The sequence below is a fragment of the Lissotriton helveticus genome, chromosome 7 (assembly GCF_964261635.1).
Source record: "Lissotriton helveticus chromosome 7, aLisHel1.1, whole genome shotgun sequence".
In the NCBI taxonomy this organism is placed as follows: Eukaryota; Metazoa; Chordata; class Amphibia; order Caudata; family Salamandridae; genus Lissotriton; species Lissotriton helveticus.
This window is the reverse complement of record NC_136068.1, coordinates 353,256,608-353,276,940: the sequence shown is the minus strand read 5'-3', so window position 1 is coordinate 353,276,940 and position 20,333 is coordinate 353,256,608.

Genomic DNA, 20,333 nt, shown 5'->3' with positions numbered 1-20,333 from the left:
GTAACCTCAGGGGGCAGGTAGCAGTCACAATAGCAATAGGCCCAAACAGATTTAATATGGGGCAGCATGAGGGCCTCGACATTAGGTATAGGCCTTACTCATGCGGCCGGATCCACGGCGCTTCTCCGGGGCATCTACAACTTTCGCCCCGGCTGGAACACTTAACATAAACCAGGCCTAAATAACTGGGAACCAGGGGGCCTAATTCTCACTGTCTCAACACTTAGGCCTCACCACTGGCCTCAGGGTCCTAACAGGGCCAGGCAAGCTAGGTTATTCCCCTACCATGGGGTTCTTTCCCTCCTAGACAGTCCTCAACCTGGTAATTCAGGCTCCCGCCCAGTTCACAAGCCTTTCCTTAGAGGGGCCACATTGGCAAGGAGTTTCCCCGCAGCGCCTTACTCAGGGGTTCCTATGCTTTGGGTTCTCCCAGTGTTTCACGGGGCTCTGGCCCTGATCCGGTTCCAGGGGGGGGCTCGCTTTTCCTCGTTATGGGCACCCCGGTCCCTGGGGGTGAGTCCCCACAACGCAACACTGGTCCTCGGGGGTGGGCACCGATATATGCCCCGATTTGCTCTCTCCAGCCCCCCCTCACAGTCTCAGTAAGGCCCCACTCACCGGCCTTCACTCGGTGGCTCCTGCGGGCCGCAGTATGTGCTGCAGATGGCAGGGCTCCCGCTCCTCACGGAGCCCTGCAGGCGACGCGCTGCTCTGGTGGGGGCCCTGCCCGGCGAGGCAATCTTCTAGCCGGCTTCTCTCCCGGCTTTGTTTGGGGAGGCGGGGCTGGCACCGACAGTGTGCCCCGGCCCCGCCTATCCTCCCGGCCTCACACTCAGGGGCTCAGACCGGCGGGGTGGGGTCCCGCTCCGGTCGCTTCACGTCGGGGCTCCCTCATGACCACGGGGGCCCCGTTCCACTATTTCACCTGGGTCCCCCTCCCTCACGGGGCCCCAGGGCTTCGCAACGGCTTTGCCCCGGTTCCCTCAGGCTTCTTCCTGGCTTCTTCCGGCTGGCGGCCAATGGCTGCGCGGCCTTCAGGGGGTGCGGCCGCTTGGCCAATCTGTGTGCGGCGTTGGCGGGGGCGGGCCGATGACGCGGCCGGGCCCCCGTCACGTGACGAGGGATCTGACGGCCTCAGGGCCTAGCGCGGCCCTTTCTCTACTCCGGCGGCCCTCTCCTCACATCGGGGGCTGCCGCAACGTTGCTGTAACGGGGTGTACCGAAGGGCATCGGATTGCACACAGACTTCACCGTCTCCCGGTGCCGGTCTCCCACGAGCCCGTTGCCCGACCAAGGGGAGGCTTGACCTAACACTTGTGCCATCCCCCCCTCTCTCTCTCTCTGCATCACAGGACCCGGGTGCAGGCTTGAACGAAGCGGACGCCCTGGACTGGCCCTTTAATTCAGGAGAGGACGCCGAGTGGGAGGAGCCACCCTACCAAACCTGTCCGTCAAAAGGAGAGCCCGCCGACTCTCAGGTGTGCTTGTTCACCTGGAGGTCGGAAGAGTGGAGAACGGATCGGAGTGAAGAGGGAGCTGAGGACGCGAGGATTGTGCGGCAGGAGGAGAGAGCGGGACACGCCACCAGAGCATCCGAGAGCTGGCCTGGGAGTACGGGAGAAGAGGCTCGGCGTTGGACTCCAGACCACACTCGAGGAGAGGAACTGAGAGACCGGAACGACGCAGACTCGGCGCCTGCAGCAGACGGAGCTAAGCCAGGAGGCCACCGTTCCCGCGAGCCGCCCAGCCACTCACCCAGGGGAGGTGCGTGGCTCAGCCAGGTGCGTGACCGGTTACGGGGCTGGGTGGGAAGACAGCGTACACTAGGTACAACTCCACGGGACGTTTAACCTTCCCGGTACCCTTTCCTGCGCACTTCCCCCCCCTCTCACACGTTAGAGCACCGTATACATAGAGCACCGGTGATCCCCTCACACCCTGCCCTGTACTAGTCGTTTGTTGGATAGACACCTGATACTTTCCCTCTCTTCTCTTTGGGGATTGCTGGAGAGCCACTACGCCTGCCGGGACGGACTCCGAGGGGGAAGAAGCTCCATCCAGAGGACCGGAAGGGACCCGGAAGAAGGAGAAAGTCCACCATCGCAGAAGGAGCAGAAGCAGGTCCCCATGGAGACACTCTAACAGAAAGAGCTGTACCGACCAACTCTTTGCTTCAATAAAGCCTCAGTTACCAAGAGCACGACTCCTGCCCATATCTTCTGCGCCGCGTCCCGCTCAAAGCGTAACAGTGGTGGAGAATGCGGGCAGTGTGAATCCCGATACAGAGATGGAGACCCTCATACAAGAACTCATTAAGGGACAGGAGAAACTCGGCTGGGTCGCCGAACAGCAGTTGACATCAGCCCAGGCGGACCGCGAGATCCTGAAAAAAACCCTCGCAGCCAGAGAAGAAACCCAGCAGGGATGGGTGGATCCAGGACCCACAAGCGGAAGCAGAGTGGACGGTGCTATACCCCATGGCTCCTCCGCAGTGGCGCTGCAAAAATACCATGCTTGTGAAGACCCTGATGCATTTATGCTCAACTTTGAAAGAGCCGCGAGGGCCTGTGGGTGGCCCATGAGTAAGTGGCCCTTTTTTTTAGCGCCTCTCCTGTCTGGCGAGGCTCAGGCCGCCTACCAGATCGCCAACCCCAATGGCGATACCTCATATCCGGATGTGAAGAAAATCATTCTTGATCATCTAGGCCTGGATCAAGAGGCCTATAGACTGCAGTTTCGAAAGGAAAGGGGTGCCCCGGGTGAGAGTCCAAAAACCCTGTTTGTACGCCTGAAGATGGCCGCCGACAAATGGCTGACCCCTTCCACCAGTTCCAAGACGGAGATCATGGACCGTATCTACCTAGAGCAATTCCTAGAGGCCCTCCCATTTGCTACGCAGCGGTGGCTTCGGCAACATCACCACTTGACCATAGCAGAAGCCGTGGACATGGCCACCACTTATTCTAGAGCACAACCCCGCCCCGCGGGGTGGGAACCGGAGCGCCATCCAAAGCCTCCAGTAAAACAAGAGAGACGCCCTGTCCCGCGTCCCATCGAACACCCGAAACCCCGTCCCTGGAAGCCTGAGATTCCCACCTCCTCGGGTCCCCAATGCTTCGATTGTGGGAACTGGGGCCACATCGCAAGGTTTTGCCCCACCAAGAAACCACAGGAAGAACCTATGGAGGTCGGATACTTGCCACGTACAGTACTGTACTCAGCCGAGATGGGGAGCACCTACTGGGTGAGTGTACAGGTGAACGGCTCCTCTATTCAAGCCTTGTTAGACTCCGGTTGCAGGCAGTCCGTTATCCAATCCCAACATGTCCTCAGGTCCCAATACCTCTCCCCCCAATCAGTGGCCATACGATGCGTACACGGGGATGTTAGAACCTACCCCCTTGCTCAGATACCTATAGCGCCCAAGGGAGGTCCCCAGCAATCGGTAAGGGTGGGCGTCCTCCAAACCCTACCGGAACCCTTGATCATAGGAACAGACAATCCTCGGTTTCTTCAGTGGTTCAACCAGAGCATAGGGAAAGGATAATCCAACCCACAAAACCCCAAACCAGCCCTTCTGACTCCTGACCCGTGGGTAATGGACCGGAGCTTTAAGTTCGCCCAGGTAAACGACCCTACTCTGTATAACGCATGGGAGCAGGCCCACCAAGACACTGACACCCCTCATCCCCGATACCCCAGGTTTCTCATAAACAAGGACCTGCTATACAGACAGGCGAAGGAAGAGGAGCCTGAACAGTTATTGGTACCTGTCTCCTACCGGGAACAAATCCTGTTCTTTGCCCACACTCATCTAGTAGCCGGACACACAGGGGCCGAAAAGACCACTCAAAATATTCTCCGGTATTTCTACTGGCCCGGGATTTACAAGGATGCCCACCGATATTGTCAGGAATGTGGTATTTGCCAGACGAAAAACATGACTAGGCCTCCCGCAGTGCCTCTCCAACCCCTTCCCATTATCGGCAAACCGTTTGAGAGAGTCGGAATGGACATTATCGGCCCCTTACCTAAAACCCGTAAAGGGTATCAATATGTATTGGTGTTAGTCGATTACGCCACGAGGTTTCCGGAGGCATTTCCTCTCACCGCCACGACCACGAAGCAGGTCGCCGACCGAATGATTGAGCTGTTCAGCAGAGTGGGGTTCCCAAAAGAGCTACTGACGGATCAGGGAACCCCCTTCATCTCCCGTCTGATGAAGGAGGTGTGTAAGTGTCTGGATGTGCACCAAATCAGAACCTCCGTATACCACCCGCAGACGGATGGCTTAGTTGAGCGCTATGACCGCTCTCTGAAGGCGACATTGAGGAAGATGATGGAGGTCAATGGGAAAGAATGGGACCAAATCCTTCCCCTGGCTCTGTACGTCATAAGAGGGCAACGACAAAGCAGCCTTGGTATGTCATCCTTTGAACTGCTATATGGCCGCCAACCCCGCTCTCTGATGGAGATGACAAAGGAGGCCTGAGAGAACGAGATACCCGAAGAAACGTCAGCCACTCTGGACTATGCCCATAACCTCAAGGCTAAACTGGGAAAACTACGAGACCTGGCCTATGCGAACATGGGGGTTAGCCAGCAGAGACAAAAACACGCCTATGATAAGGGCAAGAAATGGAGGCAGTTGAAGGAGGGAGAGTGGGCGCTCGTTTTGTTGCCCTCCTCCACCCAAAAATTCCGTGCCAGTTGGACCGGCCCCTACAGAGTGATCAAAACCATCGGAAAGACCACCTATTGCCTGCAAACTGGACCCAGAAAAACCCAGACCTATCATATAAACCTGCTTAAAAAATGGTTAGGAGCTCCCCCTGCAGATGTACAGGTAACAACTGGTACCAACCCAAACCTCTCCACAAAAGACCAGCTGAACATTAATGAGGAGTTGACTCAAGTCCAACTCGAGGATATACAGAATCTCCTTCACAGACACGAGGGATTGTTCTCAGACATACCCGGCCGAACCACCCTGACTGAACATTGCATAAACACCCCTCCGGAAAAAGTCGTACAGATCAAACCCTACCGGGTACCTGAAGCCAGGAGGACCGCCATCCAGAAAGAAGTCCAAGACATGTTGGAACTGGGGGTGATAAGACCTTCAACAAGCCAATGGTCAAGTCCTATAGTTATGATCCCCAAGCCTGACGGCAGCCGGCGGTTTTGTATGGATTTCCGAGCCCTCAACGACATATCAGCCTTCGACGCTTACCCGATCCCTCGCGTTGACGAACTCATCGAACGCCTTGGGGAAGCCCGATATATTACCACCCTCGACCTTACCAAAGGATATTGGCAGGTGCCCTTACGGGAGGAGGATAAAAAGAAGACCGCCTTCAGCACTCACGAGGGGCATTATGAATTCACCGTCCTCCCGTTTGGGCTCCATGGGGCTCCTGCCACCTTCCCAAGGCTCATGAATACCGTTCTGGCTCCAGTGTCCTCTATGGCCTCGGCCTATTTGGACGACATTGTCATCCACAGCAAGACGTGGGAGGACCATCTGCTGCACATACAACAGGTGTTTCATGAACTAGAGAAAGCGGGCCTTCGAGTGAACGCCAAGAAATCACGGATGGCCTACCAGAAGGTGAAGTACCTCGGCTATGTCTTGGGTCATGGCATGATTAAACCTCAGATAGAGAAGGTACGGGCTATTGCTGACACTCCCTTCCCCTCCACCAGAAAAGAAATGAGGGCCTTCCTAGGGCTGGTGGGGTATTATAGGAGGTTCATCCCCCTCTTTGCTGACATTGCGGCCCCCCTTACGGATGCCCTACGCCACCCCGGGAAATCAAACGCACCCATCAAACCCTCTGAATGCATGGTCGACGCCTTCAACCACCTAAAGCGCATCATAACCACTACCCCGGTCCTGACTTCACCCGATTTCTCGGTGCCATTCCTACTTCACACCGATGCCTCCGAGTACGGCATAGGCGCAGTATTGTCCCAGGTAGGCAAGGACGGGCTGGAGCACCCGGTGGTTTATGTCAGCCGTAAGCTCTTTCCCCGAGAGTTAAAATACGCCACCATTGAGAAAGAGTGTTTGGCGGTCAGATGGGCTATAGAAAAGCTGGCTTACTATCTGGAGGGTCGCCCGTTCCACCTGTACACTGACCATGCTCCCCTCCTGTGGATGTCAAGGAACAAATCGAACAACGCCAGGGTCATGCGCTGGTTCCTGGCGCTGCAGCCCTATTCCTTTACGGTCTACCATAGGAGGGGGATTGAGAACATTAATGCTGACTTTCTTTCCCGTCATCCTCTCCCCGATCGGGAGCGTCCTAGGGGGGAGGTGTGTAACGGGGTGTACCGAAGGGCATCAGATTGCACACAGACTTCACCGTCTCCCGGTGCCGGTCTCCCACGAGCCCGTTGCCCGACCAAGGGGAGGCTTGACCTAACACTTGTACCATCCCCCCCTCTCTCTCTCTCTGCATCACAGGACCCGGGTGCAGGCTTGAACGAAGCGGACGCCCTGGACTGGCCCTTTAATTCAGGAGAGGACGCCGAGTGGGAGGAGCCACCCTACCCGACCTGTCCGTCAAAAGGAGAGCCCGCCGACTCTCAGGTGTGCTTGTTCACCTGGAGGTCGGAAGAGTGGAGAACGGATCGGAGTGAAGAGGGAGCTGAGGACGCGAGGATTGTGCGGCAGGAGGAGAGAGCGGGACACGCCACCAGAGCATCCGAGAGCTGGTCTGGGAGTACGGGAGAAGAGGCTCGGCGTTGGACTCCAGACCACACTCGAGGAGAGGAACTGAGAGACCGGAACGACGCAGACTCGGCGCCTGCAGCAGACGGAGCTAAGCCAGGAGGCCACCGTTCCCGCGAGCCGCCCAGTCACTCACCCAGGGGAGGTGCGTGGCTCAGCCAGGTGCGTGACCGGTTACGGGGCTGGGTGGGAAGACAGCGTACACTAGGTACAACTCCACGGGACGTTTAACCTTCCCGGTACCCTTTCCTGCGCACTTCCCCCCCCCCTCTCACACGTTAGAGCACCGTATACATAGAGCACCGGTGATCCCCTCACACCCTGCCCTGTACTAGTCGTTTGTTGGACAGACACCTGATACTTTCCCTCTCTTCTCTTTGGGGATTGCTGGAGAGCCACTCCGCCTGCCGGGACGGACTCCGAGGGGGAAGAAGCTCAATCCAGAGGACCGGAAGGGACCCGGAAGAAGGAGAAAGTCCACCATCGCAGAAGGAGCAGAAGCAGGTCCCCACGGAGACACTCTAACAGAAAGAGCTGTACCGACCAACTCTTTGCTTCAATAAAGCCTCAGTTACCAAGAGCACGACTCCTGCCCATATCTTCTGCGCCGCGTCCCGCCCAAAGCGTAACAGTTGCACACCCCAACAAGGGGGGGGGGGTCTCCTCACGGCGGCGGTGAATTCCGGCGCTGCCACGCAGCGCGGGGAAAGGACAAGGGGTAGGCTCCCTTTCTTGATACGCAGTCCCCTCACAATCTCCGGCTATGATAAAGGGGTAGGCTCCCTTCTTAATTAATTATTTATATGGCAGACAGCGCGCTGACACGTGGGTAGGCTCCTCCAGCATGATTCTCCTCGGAAGAATGGCGCTATTCACAGCGCACTGCTCCTCCCTCTGCCCACACCACTTCCAGGGCCAGCAGCAGTCCGGGGGCCACACCGGCCCTAGCGCTTCTCTCCCCACAGCGCTTGGTAGGCAATCCAGGGGCAGATTAGGAGACACAGTTCCTTGAGGGCACACTCCTCCCTGGGCAGCTCCTCCCCGTCCAGCACTTCCACAGGGGCCCAGCTTCACCAGAGGGAGTAGACAGTCCTATTTCTCACCTCCTGGGCACTTCTTCATCGCAACGCTGGCGTAATTCCCGGTTCCCACAGTGACAGGGACCTGGGTAGGGGCCCTCCCTTGTCAGGGGCCCATGGGACAGCAGAGGGGGGGTTATAGGGGTGCAGGGCCCAGCTCACAGGTCCATGTGGCGGTAGCACCTCACAGCAGGTCCCTTCTCTTCTTTGTCCCAGCGCTGACTGACTCTCTGGTGACACTTCTCCCTATTTATACCCTCCTCCCAGGCAGCGCCAGGACCTTCTAGAATGTTGGCACATCTAGCCTAAACTGGTTCTAGGGGAGGGGGTGAGCACCCTGGGTGCCAGGCTTTCCCTCCAAAAGCTAGGGGTAGCTGGGTAATATTATCTAGACCGCTGACCTATGGAAGTCCAGTGGCAAAACCCAGGGCCATGGCATCCATTTTAAATACAATACATTTCAATCAGGTGCAGTTTTAAAATGGGGGATTTTACAAGTACTCATATTATTACATGTAATTACATTTACACAAAGGTGTCTCACACCACTCATGGCCTATACAGGTTTAATCCCATGGGGGAGACAGTCTAGATAAGGGGGTCAAAAGCTAAAAATTTGGGGGGAAAAGGCCAAGTCCAACACATGTCCTTCTCCAATCTGTCTCCCCAATCTCGTCATCGGTCTTCTCCATCTGTCTCCCCATCCGCCTCCCCCATCTCTCTCCCCATTTCCCCATAATATCTCCCCATAATATCTCCATTATAGCTCCATTATATCTCTGTTTTATCCACATTTTATCTCTGCTTAATCTCCATGTTATCCCTGTATTATCCCCATTTATCGCCACTTTAGCTCCATTTTAATCCCCATTTATCTCCACTTTATCCCCACTATAGCCCCATGTTATCCTCGTTTTAACCCCACTGTATCCCCATTTTAGCTCCACTTTAGCCCCATTTTATTTCCATTTATCCCCATTTTAACTCCACTCTATCCCTATTTTAGCTCCACTTTAGCTCCATTTTATCCCCATTTTCCCTCCTTTTATCTACATTTTATCCCCAATTTATCTCCAGTTTATCTCCGTTATCTCTCTACTTTATTTACATTATATCTCCGTCCCTTCCCATCCAATCTCCATCTCTGCATCCCATCTCAATCTCCCCATCCTATCTCCAACTCCCCATCTCCATATCCATCCCATCTCCATCTCCCCATCCCTTCTCCATCTCCCCATCTCCATCTCCATCCCATCTCCATAAAATGAGCATGATCATAGTCATTTTCCTGGCCTGAGGAAATTGCTCTGAGATGATATATATATATAGTCATTTTCATGCTTCTAGGGAGCCAAAACTCAAGATTTGGCGCATGGGTAAAAGTGACTTAAAATGACCCAAATCCGCACTTTGAGGGCTTTAAACATGTCTATTCACTGCGGGAAGTGATATAAACACCATTTAGAGGTAATTCATGTTCATGCGAGAAGGTCAGATTTTTTATGCAAAACGACCGATGACCTGCGACCTGAGGAAATTGCTCTGAGAAGACCAAAATGGTCCGTTTTGAAAATTTTCATCTTCCAACTAATTTTGACTTTCAGATGTGGATCATCACTTTTGGAGCTAAAATGAGTATGTTTATAGTAATTTTCAAGCTTCTAGGGAGCGAAAACTCAAGATTTGGCGCAAGGGTAAAAGTGACTTAAAATTGCTCAAATGCTCACTTTGAGGGCTTAAAATGTGTTTATTCACTGCGGGAAGTGAAATAATCAACATTTAGAGGTACTTCATGTTCATGCAGGAAGGTCCAAATTTTCATGCAAAACCATCGATGACGAGCGACCTGAGGAAATTGCTCTGAGAGGACCAAAATGGTCCGTTTTGACAATTTCCATCTTTCAACTAATTTTGACTTTCAGATGTGGATCATCCCTTTTGGAACTAAAATTACCATATTTATAGTCATTTTCATGCTTCTAGGTAGCCAAAACTCAAGATTTGGCTCATGGGTAAAAGTGACTTAAAATGACCCACATGCTCACTTTGTGGGCTTAAAACGTGTGTATTCAATGCAGGAAGTGATATCAACACCATTTAGAGGTAATTCATGTTTCCAACTCCCCATCTGTCTCCCCCATCTCCACCCTCTCCCCATCAGTCTCTCCCTCATCTTGCTATCCCTCATCCACCATCTCCCTCATCCCATGTGTCTCCTCATCTGTCTCCACCATCTCCACCCTGTCCCCATCTCCCTCTCTATCCTCTCTCCACCTGTCTCTCCCTCATCTCCCTCATCCCATGTCCTTCTCCGATCTGTCTCCCAATCTGGTCATCGGTCTTCCCCATCTGTCTCCCCATCCATCTCCCCCATCTATCTCCCCATCTCCCCATATTATCTCCCCATAATATCTCCATTATACCTCCATTATATCTCTGTTTTATCCACATTTTATCTCTGCTTAATCTCCATATTATCCCTGTATTATCCCCATTTAGCGCCACTTTAGCTCCATTTTACCCACATTGTATCTCCACTTTATCCCCATTTTATCCTCGTTTTAACCCCACGTTATCCCAATTTTAGCTCCACTTTAGCCCCATTTTATTTCCATTTATCCCCCATTTTAACTCCACTCTATCCCTATTTTAGCTCCACTTTAGCTCCATTTTATCCCCATTTCCCCCTCCTTTTATCTCCATTTTATCCCCAATTTATCTCCAGTTTATCTCCATTATCTCTATACTTTATTTACATTAAATCACCGTCCCTTACCATCCAATCTCCATCTCTGCCTCCCATCTCTATCTCCCCATCCTATCTCCAACTCCCCATCTCCATCTCCATCCCATCTCCATCTCCCCATCCCTTCTCCATCTCCGCATCTCCATCTCCATCCCATCTCCATAAAATGAGCCTGATCATAGTCATTTTCCTGCTTCCAGGGAACCAAAAATCAAGATTTGGCACATGGGTAAAAGTGACTCAAAATTACCCAAATGCTCACTTTGAGGGCTTAAAATGTGTTTATTCACTGCGGGAAGTGATATAATCACCATTTAGAGGTAATTCATGTTCATGCGAGATAGTATGATTTTCATGCAAAATGATCGATAACCTTGGACCTGAGGAAAATACTCTGAGATTACCAAAATGGTCTGTTTTGATCATTTCCATCTATAAACTAATTTTGACTTTCAGATGTGGATCATCACTTTTGGAGCTAAAATGAGCATGTTTAACCCCTTCCATGCTGGGCCGATTCTGCCGCTGTGCGGTAAACAAAAGAACAGGGCGGGCTGTGACGAACCCCAGCCGTCATCAGCACACGAGCACCGTGGAGCGTGACGGCTGGGGTTCGTCATCAGCATGGAAGGGGTTATAGTAATTTTCAAGCTTCTAGGGAGCGAAAACTCAAGATTTGGCGCAAGGGTAAAAGTGACTTAAAATGGCTCAAATGCTCACTTTGAGGGCTTAAAATGTGTTTATTCACTGCGGGAAGTGATATAATCAACATTAAGAGGTAATTCATGTTCATGCAGGAAGGTCCGAATTTTCATGCAAAACCATCGATGACGAGCGACCTGAGGAAATTGCTTTGAAAGGACCAAAATGGTCCGTTTTGACAATTTCCATCTTTCAACTAATTTTGACTTTCAGATGTGGATCATCCCTTTTGGAACTAAAATGACCATATTTATAGTCATTTTCATGCTTCTAGGGAGCCAAAACTCAAGATTTGGCTCATGGGTAAAAGTGACTTAAAATGACCCACATGCTCACTTTGTGGGCTTAAAACGTGTGTATTCACTGCAGGAAGTGATATCAACACCATTTAGAGGTAATTCATGTTTCCAACTCCCCTTCTGTCTCCCCCATCTCCACCCTGTCCCCATCAGTCTCTCCCTCCTCTTGCTATCCCTCATCCATCATCTCCCTCATCCCATGTCCCTCCTCGTCTGTCTCCACCATCTCCACCCTGTCCCCATCTCCCTCTCTATCCTCTCTCCACCTGTCTCTCCCTCATCTCCCTCATCCCATGTCCTTCTCCGATCTGTCTCCCCAATCTCGTCATCGGTCTTCTCCATCTGTCTCCCCATCCGCCTCCCCATCTCTCTCCCCATTTCCCCATAATATCTCCCTATAACATCTCCATTATACCTCCATTATATCTCTGTTTTATCCACATTTTATCTCTGCTTAATCTCCATGTTATCCCTGTATTATCCCCATTTATCGCCACTTTAATCACCATTTATCTCCACTTTATCCCCACTATAGCCCCATGTTATACTCGTTTTAACCCCACTGTATCCCCATTTTAGCTCCACTTTAGCCCCATTTTATTTCCATTTATCCACATTTTAACTCCACTCTATCCCTATTTTAGCTCCACTGTAGCTCCATTTTATCCCCATTTTCCCTCCTTTCATCTCCATTTTTTCCCCAATTTATCTCCAGTTTATCTCCGTTATCTCTCTACTTTATTTACATTAAATCTCCGTCCCTTACCATCCAATCTCCATCTCTGCATCCCATCTCTATCTCCCCATCCTATTTCCAACTCCCCATCTCCATCTCCATCCCATCTCCATCTCCATCTCCCCATCCCTTCTCCATCTCCCCATCTCCATCTCCATCCCATCTCCATAAAATGAGCATGATCATAGTCATTTTCCTGCTTCCAGGGAGCCATAAATCAAGATTTGGCACATGGGTAAAAGTGACTCAAAATTACCCAAATGCTCACTTTTAGGGCTTAAAACATGTTTATTCACTGCAGGAAGTGATATAAACACCATAGAGGTAATTCATGTTCATGCAAGAAGGTCCAATTTTTCATGCAAAAGGACCTGAGGAAATTGCTCTGAGATTACCAAAATGGTCCGTTTTGATAATTTCCATCTTTCAACTAATTTTGACTTTCAGATGTGGATCATCACTTTTGGAGATAAAATTACCATATTTATAGTCATTTTCATGCTTCTAAGGAGCCAAAACTCAAGATTTGGCGCATGGGTAAAAGTGACTTAAAATGACCCAAATCCGCACTTTGAATGCTTTAAACATGTTTATTCACTGCGGGAAATGATATAAACACCATTTAGAGGTAATTCATGTTCATGCGAGAAGGTCCGATTTTTTATGCAAAACGACCGATGACCTGCGACCTGAGGAAATTGCTCTGAGAAGACCAAAAAGGTCCGTTTTAAAAATTTCCATCTTTCAACTAATTTGGACTTTCAGATGTGGATCATCACTTTTGGAGCTAAAATGAGCATGTTTATAGTCATTTTCAAGCTTTAGGAAGCCAAAACACAAGATTTGGCGCAAGGGTAAAAGTGACTTAAAATGACCCAAATCCGCCCTTTGAGGGCTTTAAACATGTTTATTCACTGCGGGAAGTGATATCAACACCATTTAGAGGTAATTCATGTTCATGCGAGAAGGTCCAATTTTGTATGCAAAACGACCGATGACCTGCGACCAGAGGAAATTGCTCTGAGAAGACCAAAATGGTCCGTTTTGAAAATTTCCATCTTTCAACTAATTTTGACTTTCAGATGTGGATCATCACTTTTGGAGCTAAAATGAGCATGTTTATAGTAATTTTCAAGCTGCTAGGGAGCGAAAACTCAAGATTTGGCGCAAGGGTAAAAGTGACTTAAAATGGCTCAAATGCTCACTTTGAGGGCTTAAAATGTGTTTATTCACTGCAGGAAGTGATATAATCAACATTTAGAGGTAATTCATGTTCATGCAGGAAGGTCGGAATTTTCATGCAAAACCATCGATGACGAGCGACCTGAGGAAATTGCTCTGAAAGGACCAAAATGGTCCATTTTGACAATTTCCATCTTTCAACTAATTTTGACTTTCAGATGAAGATCATCCCTTTTGGAGATAAAATTACCATAATTATAGTCATTTTCATGCTTCTAGGGAGCCAAAACTCAAGATTTGGCGCATGGGTAAAAGTGACTTATAATTACCCACATGCTCACTTTGTGGGCTTAAAACGTGTTTATTCACTGCAGGAAGTGATATCAACACCATTTAGAGGTAATTCATGTTTCCAACTCCCCATCTGTCTCCCCCATCTCCACCCTCTCCCCATCAGTCTCTCCCTCATCTTGCTATCCCTCATCCCCCATCTCCTCATCCCATGTCCCTCCTCATCTGTCTCCACCATCTCCACCCTGTCCCCATCTCCCTCTCTATCCAATCTCCACCTGTCTCTCCCTCATCTCCCTCATCCCATGTCCTTCTCCGATCTGTCTCCCCAATCTGGTTATCGGTCTTCCCCATCTGTCTCCCCATCCGTCTCCCCATCTCTCCCCCCATCTCCCCATATTATCTCCCCATAATATCTCCATTATACCTCCATTAAATCCCTGTTTTATCCACATTTTATCTCTGCTTAATCTCCATGTTATCCCTGTATTATCCCCATTTATCGCCACTTTAGCTCCATTTTATCCCCATTTTATCTCCACTTTATCCCCACTATAGCCCCATTTTATCCTCGTTTTAACCCCGCTTTGTCCCCATTTTAGCTCCACTTTAGCCCCGTTTATTTCCATTCATCCCCATTTTATCTCCGCTTTATCCCTATTTTAGCTCAACTTCAGCACCATTTTATCCCCATTTTCCCTACTTTTTATCTACATTTTATCCCCAATTTATCTCCAGTTTATCTCCATTATCTCTCTACTTTATTTACATTAAATCTCCGTCCCTTACCATCTAATCTCCATCTCTGCATCCCATCTCTATCTCCCCATCCTATCTCCAACTCCCCATCTCCATCTCCATCCCATCTCCATCTCCCCATCCCTTCTCCATCTCCCCATCTCCATCTCCATCCCATCTCCATAAAATGAGCATGATCATAGTTATTTTCCTGCTTCTAGGGAGCCAAAAATCAAGATTTGGAACATGGGTAAAAGTGACTCAAAATTACCCAAATGCTCACTTTGAGGGCTTAAACATGTTTATTCACTGCAGGAAGTGATATAAACACCATTTAGAGGTAATTCATGTTCATGCGAGAAGGTCCGATTTTTTATGCAAAACGACCGATGACCTGCGACCTGAGGAAATTGCTCTGAGAAGACCAAAATGGTCCGTTTTGAAAATTTCCATCTTTCAACTAATTTTGACTTTCAGATGTGGATCATCACTTTTGGAGCTAAAATGAGCATGTTTATAGTAATTTTCAAGCTTCTAGGGAGCGAAAACTCAAGATTTAGCGCAAGGGTAAAAGTGACTTAAAATGGCTCAAATGTTCACTTTGAGGGCTTAAAATGTGTTTATTCACTGCGGGAAGTGATATAACAAACATTTAGAGGTAATTCATGTTCATGCAGGAAGGTCGGAATTTTCATGCAAAACCATCGATGACGAGCGACCTGAGGAAATTGCTCTGAGAGGAACAAAATGGTCCATTTTGACAATTTCCATCTTTCAACTAATTTTGACTTTCAGATGAAGATCATCCCTTTTGGAGATAAAATTACCATAATTATAGTCATTTTCATGCTTCTAGGGAGGCAAAACTCAAGATTTGGCCCATGGGTAAAAGTGACTTAAAATGACCCACATGCTCACTTTGTGGGCTTAAAACGTGTTTATTCACTGCAGGAAGTGATATCAACACCATTTAGAGGTAATTAATGTTTCCAACTCCCCATCTGTCTCCCCCATCTCCACCCTCTCCCCATCAGTCTCTCCCTCATCTTGCTATCCTTCACCCCCCATCTCCCTCATCCCATGTCCCTCCTCATCTGTCTCCACCATCTCCACCCTGTCCCCATCTCCCTCTCTATCCTCTCTCCACCTGTCTCTCCCTCAATTCCCTCATCCCATGTCCTTCTCCGATCTGTCTCCCCAATCTGGTCATCGGTCTTCCCCATCTGTCTGACTACCATCCGTCTCCCCATCTCTCTCCCCATCTCCCCATATTATCTCCCCATAATATCTCCATCATACCTCCATTAAATCCCTGTTTTATCCACATTTTATCTCTGCTTAATCACCATGCTATCCCTGTATTATCCCCATTTATCGTCACTTTAGCTCCATTATACCCCCATGTTATCTCCACTTTATCCCCACTATAGCCCCATTTCATCCTCATTTTATCCCTACTTTATCCCCATTTTAGCTCCACTTTAGCCCCGTTTTATTTCCATTTATCTCCGCTTTATCCCTATTTTAGCTCCACTTTAGCTCCATTTTATCCCCATTTTCCCTCCTTTTTATCTCCATTTTATCCCCAATTTATCTCCAGTTTATCTCCATTATCTCTCTACTTTATTTACATTAAATCTCCGTCCCTTACCATCTAATCTCCATCTCTGCATCCCATCTCTATCTCCCAAACCTATCTCCAACTCCCCATCTCCATCTCCATCCCATCTCCATCTCCCCATCCCTTCTCCATCTCCCCATCTCCATCTCCATCCCATCTCCATAAAATGAGCATGATCATAGTCATTTTCCTGCTTCTAGGGAGCCAAAAATCAAGATTTGGCACATGGGTAAAAGTGACTCAAAATTACCCAACTGCTCACTTTGAGGGCTTAAACATGTTTATTCACTGCAGGAAGTGATATAAACACCATAGAGGTAATTCATGTTCATGTAAGAAGGTCCGATTTTTCATACACAAGGACCTAAGGAAATTGCTCTGAGATGACCAAAATGGTCCGTTTTGATAATTTCCATCTTTCAACTAATTTTGACTTTCAGATGTGGATCATCACTTTTGGAGATAAAATTACCATATTTATAATCATTTTCATGCTTCTAGGGAGCCAAAACTCAAGATTTGGCGCATGGGTAAAAGTGACTTAAAATGACCCAAATCCGCCCTTTGAGGGCTTTAAACATGTTTATTCACTGTGGGAAGTGATATAAACACCATTTAGAGGTAATTCATGTTCATGCGAGAAGATCCGATTTTTTATGCAAAACGACCGATGACCTGCGACCAGAGGAAATTGCTCTGAGAAGACCAAAATGGTCCGTTTTGAAAATTTCCATCTTTCAACTAATTTTGACTTTCAGATGTGGATCATCACTTTTGGAGCTAAAATGAGCATGTTTATAATAATTTTCAAGCTTCTAGGGAGCGAAAACTCAAGATTATGCACAAGGGTAAAAGTGACTTAAAATGGCTCAAATGCTCACTTTGTGGGCTTAAAACGTGTTTATTCACTGCAGGAAGTGATGTCAACACCATTTAGAGGTAATTCATGTTTCAAACTCCCCATCTGTCTCCCCCATCTCCACCCTCTCCCCATCATTCTCTCCCTCATCTTGCTATCCCTCATCCCCCATCTCCCTCATCCCATGTCCCTCCTCATCTGTCTCCACCATCTCCACCCTGTCCCCATCTCCCTCTCTATCCTCTCTCCACCTGTCTCTCCCTCATCTCCCTCATCCCATGTCCTTCTCCGATCTGTCTCCCCAATCTGGTCATCGGTCTTCCCCATCTGTCTCCCCATCCGTCTCCCCATCTCTCTCCCCATCTCCCCATATTATCTCCCCATAATATCTCCATTATACCTCCATTAAATCCCTGTTTTATCCACATTTTATCTCTGCTTAACCTCCATGTTATCCCTGTATTATCCCCATTTATCGCCACTTTAGCTCCATTTTATCCCCATTTTATCTCCACTTTATCCCCCACTACAAGCCCATTTTATCCCCGTTTTAACCCCACTTTATCCCCATATTAGCTCCACTTTAGCCCCATTTTATTTCCATTTATCTCCGCCTTTTCCCTATTTTAGCTCCACTTGAGCTCAATTTTCCCCCATTTTCCTCCTTTTTATCTCCATTTTATCCCCAATTTATCTCCAGTTTATCTCCATTATCTCTCTACTTTATTTACATTAAATCTCCGTCCCTTACCATCTAATCTCCATCTCTGCATCCCATCTCTATCTCCCCATCCTATCTCCAACTCCCCATCTCCATCTCCATCCCATCTCCATCTCCCCATCCCTTCTCCATCTCCCCATCTCCATCTCCATCCCATCTCCATAAAATGAGCATGATCATAGTCATTTTCCTGCTTCTAGGGAGCCAAAAATCAAGATTTGGCACATGGGTAAAAGTGACTCAAAATTACCCAAATGCTCACTTTGAGGGCTTAAACATGTTTATTCACTGCAGGAAGTGATATAAACACCATTTAGAGGTAATTCATGTTCATGCGAGAAGGTCCGATTTTTTATGCAAAACGACCGATGACCTGCGACCTGAGGAAATTGCTCTGAGAAGACCAAAATGGTCCGTTTTGAAAATTTCCATCTTTCAACTAATTTTGACTTTCAGATGTGGATCATCACTTTTGGAGCTAAAATGAGCATGTTTATAGTAATTTTCAAGCTTCTAGGGAGCGAAAACTCAAGATTTGGCGCAAGGGTAAAAGTGGCTTAAAATGGCTCAAATGCTCACTTTGAGGGCTTAAAATGTGTTTATTCACTGCGGGAAGTGATATAATCAACATTTAGAGGTAATTCATGTTCATGCAGGAAGGTCGGAATTTTCATGCAAAACCATCGATGACGAGCGACCTGAGGAAATTGCTCTGAGAGGACCAAAATGGTCCATTTTGACAATTTCCATCTTTCAACTAATTTTGACTTTCAGATGAAGATCATCCCTTTTGGAGATAAAATTACCATATTTATAGTCATTTTCATGCTTCTAGGGAGCCAAAACTCAAGATTTGGCGCATGGGTAAAAGTGACTTAAAATGACCCACATGCTCACTTTGTGGGCTTAAAACGTGTTTATTCACTGCAGGAAGTGATATCAACACCATTTAGAGGTAATTCATGTTTCCAACTCCCCATCTGTCTCCCCCATCTCCACCCTCTCCCCATCAGTCTCTCCCTCATCTTGCTATCCCTCATCCCCCATCTCCCTCATCCCATGTCCCTCCTCATCTGTCTCCACCATCTCCACCCTGTCCCCATCTCCCTCTCTATCCTCTCTCCACCTGTCTCTCCCTCATCTCCCTCATCACATGTCCTTCTCCGATCTGTCTCCCCAATCTGGTCATCGGTCTTCCCCATCTGTCTCCCCATCCGTCTCTCCCATCTCTCTCCCCATCTCCCCATATTATCTCCCCATAATATCTCCATTATACCTCCATTAAATCCCTGTTTTATCCACATTTTATCTCTGCTTAATCTCCATGTTATCCCTGTATTATCCCCATTTATCGCCACTTTAGCTCCATTTTATCCCCATTTTATCTCCACTTTATCCCCACTATAGCCCCATTTTGTCCTTGTTTTAACCCTACTTTATCCCCATTTAAGCTCCACTTTAGCCCCATTTTATTTCCATTTATCCCCATTTTATCTCCGCTTTATCCCTATTTTAGCTCCATTTAGCTCCATTTTATCCCCATTTCCCCCCCTTTTTATCTCCATTTTATTCCCAATTTATCTCCAGTTTATCTCCATTATCTCTCTACTTCATTTACATTAAATCTCCGTCCCTTACCATCTAATCTCCATCTCTGCATCCCATCTCTATCTCCCAAACCTATCTCCAACTCCCCATCTCCATCTCCATCCCATCTCCATCTCCCCATCCCTTCTCCATCTCCCCATCTCCATCTCCATCCCATCTCCATAAAATGAGCATGATCATAGTCATTTTCCTGCTTCTAGGGAGCCAAAAAGATTTGGCACATGGGTAAAAGTGACTCAAAATTACCCAAATGCTCACTTTGAGGGCTTAAACATGTTTATTCACTGCAGGAAGTGATATAAACACCATAGAGGTAATTCATGTTCATGCAAGAAGGTCCGATTTTTCATACAAAAGGACCTAAGGAAATTGCTCTGAGATGACCAAAATGGTCCGTTTTGATAATTTCCATCTTTCAACTAATTTTGACTTTCAGATGTGGATCATCACTTTTGGAGATAAAATTACCATATTTATAGTCATTTTCATGCTTCTAGGGAGCCAAAACTCAAGATTTGGCGCATGGGTAAAAGTGACTTAAAATGACCCAAATCCGCACTTTGAGGGCTTTAAACATGTTTATTCACTGCGGGAAGTGATATAAACACCATTTAGAGGTAATTCATGTTCATGCGAGCAGTTCCGATTTTGTATGCAAAACGACCGATGACCTGCGACCTGAGGAAATTGCTCTGAGAAGACCAAAATGGTCCGTTTTGAAAATTTCCATCTTTCAACTAATTTTGACTTTCAGATGTGGATCATCACTTTTGGAGCTAAAATGAGCATGTTTATAGTAATTTTCAAGCTTCTAGGGAGCGAAAACTCAAGATTTGGCGCAAGGGTAAAAGTGACTTAAAATGGCTCAAATGCTCACTTTGAGGGCTTAAAATGTGTTTATTCACTGCGGGAAGTGATATAATCAACATTTAGAGGTAATTCATGTTCATGCAGGAAGGTCGGAATTTTCATGCAAAACCATCGATGACGAGCGACCTGAGGAAATTGCTCTGAG